This window comes from Crocodylus porosus, unplaced genomic scaffold (assembly GCF_001723895.1).
Source record: "Crocodylus porosus isolate Cpor-Errol unplaced genomic scaffold, CroPor_comp1, whole genome shotgun sequence".
In the NCBI taxonomy this organism is placed as follows: Eukaryota; Metazoa; Chordata; order Crocodylia; family Crocodylidae; genus Crocodylus; species Crocodylus porosus.
The window spans coordinates 65,796,828-65,797,190 of NW_017728909.1; positions in this window are offsets into that span (position 1 = coordinate 65,796,828).

A 363-nucleotide genomic window follows, 5' to 3' on the forward strand; every position below is an offset into this window, starting at 1 on the left:
CCTGCCGCCGCTCCGCTCCACTCAGCCTCCTCCTCCTCCTCCCTCCCGCGGTCGGGTGGAAACCCCGGGCGTGATGTCAGCCTGCGCCTGGGGACGGACGGAGCGGCCGGGGCGGAGCCAAGTGTGGCCGGGCCGGGCCGCGCGGATCCCGGGGCAGCTCGGGCGCAGCCGGGCCCGGGGGGAGGAGGCTGCGGGCGCCCCCGGGCTCCGAGCCCGTCCCCCGGCGCCTTGCGGCTGCGCACAGCGGGGAAAGGCTCCGGCAGCCGCGAGCGAGAGGGGCCCGCGCCGCCTTCCCCGGGCCCAGGCCTGGGGGCACCTCCGTGCAGCCCACAGACGCCGGCGGATCCAGGCGGGGCCTCCGAC